We start from the raw sequence: 1,409 nt of genomic DNA, 5'->3' as shown, positions 1-1,409 counted from the left end.
CCCTTATCTTGCTCAGCAGCCTCCTGTGTGGCACCTTATCAAAGGCCGCCTTGAAGTCCAGGTAGATAACATCAGCTATCTCCTTTAGAACTCTGGGGTGTAGTCCATCTGGTCCAGGTTATTTGTCCACCTTCAGGCCAATCAGTTTTACTAGCACCTTTTCCTTGGTGATGGCCACCATACTCAGCTCTGCCCCTTGACTCTCTTGAATATTTAGGATATTACTCGTCAGTCTTCACGGTGGAAGACACGCGAAGTAATAATTCAGTTCCTCAGCCATTTCCTTGTTCCCCACTATTATCTCTCCACTGTCATTTCCCATTGGTCCAATGTCCACTTTTGCTTCTCTTTTGCCCTTTATATATCTAAAGAAACTCTTACAGCCTTCATTTATATTACTTGCTAGCTTACCTTCATATTTAATCTTCTCCCTCCTTATTTCTTTTGTTGCCCTCTGGTCTTTGTAAGCTTCCCAGTCCTCTGGTTTTCCACTGCCCTTCGCCACATTATATGCATTCTCTTTTGCTTTTATGCTATCCTGACTTAGTCGGCCATGGTTGCCTCATTCTCCCTGTACCATGCTGCTTTTTGCTTGGGATGAATTTTTGCTGTGTCTCCTGAATTACTCCCAGAAACTCCTGCCATTGTTGTTCCACTGTCTTTACTGCTAGGGTCCTCTTCCAGTCACTTCTGCCCGGCTCCTCCCTCGTATCTCTGTAGTCGCCTTTATTCAGCTGTGATACAGTTACCTCTGATTCTGTCTTCGCCCTCTCAAATTTCAGAGTAAATTCTCTCATTTTATGATCACTGCCTCCTAAGGGTTCCTTTACCTTAGGCTCCCTTATCAAGTCTGTCTCATTGCACAACACTAAATCCAATATTGCCTGTTCCCTTGTAGGCTGCACCACGAGCTGCTCCAAAAAGTCATCTCGTAGACATTCCACAAACTCCTTTTCTTGCAATCCACTACCAACATGATTTTCCCAGTCCACCTGCATGTTGAAATCCCCCAAGATCACTGACTTTGCCTTTCTTACACACCTTTTCTGTCTTGCGCCCCAGCTCCTGACTACTGTTTGGAGGCCTGTATACAACGCCAACTGTTGTGGTTTTTTTTTTTTTAAACCTTTTGCAGTTCCTCAATTCTACCTGCACAGATTTTACACCATCTGACCCTACCTAGTTTCTTCCTATTGATTTAATTTCATTTCTCACTAATAAGGCAACCCCACCCCCTCGGCCCACCTACCTATCTTTTCAATAGGATGTATATCCTTGGATATTCAGTTCCCAATCCTGATCCCCTTTGTAGCCACATCTGTGATGCCTACCACGTCATACCTGCTAGTTTCGATCTGCGCCACAAGCTCATTTACCTTATTCCTTTATACTGTGCGCTTTCAGATATA

Source organism: Rhincodon typus, chromosome 5 (genome assembly GCF_021869965.1).
Source record: "Rhincodon typus isolate 14 chromosome 5, sRhiTyp1.1, whole genome shotgun sequence".
NCBI classification, from domain to species: domain Eukaryota; kingdom Metazoa; phylum Chordata; class Chondrichthyes; order Orectolobiformes; family Rhincodontidae; genus Rhincodon; species Rhincodon typus.
This window is presented reverse-complemented; position numbering follows the sequence as displayed.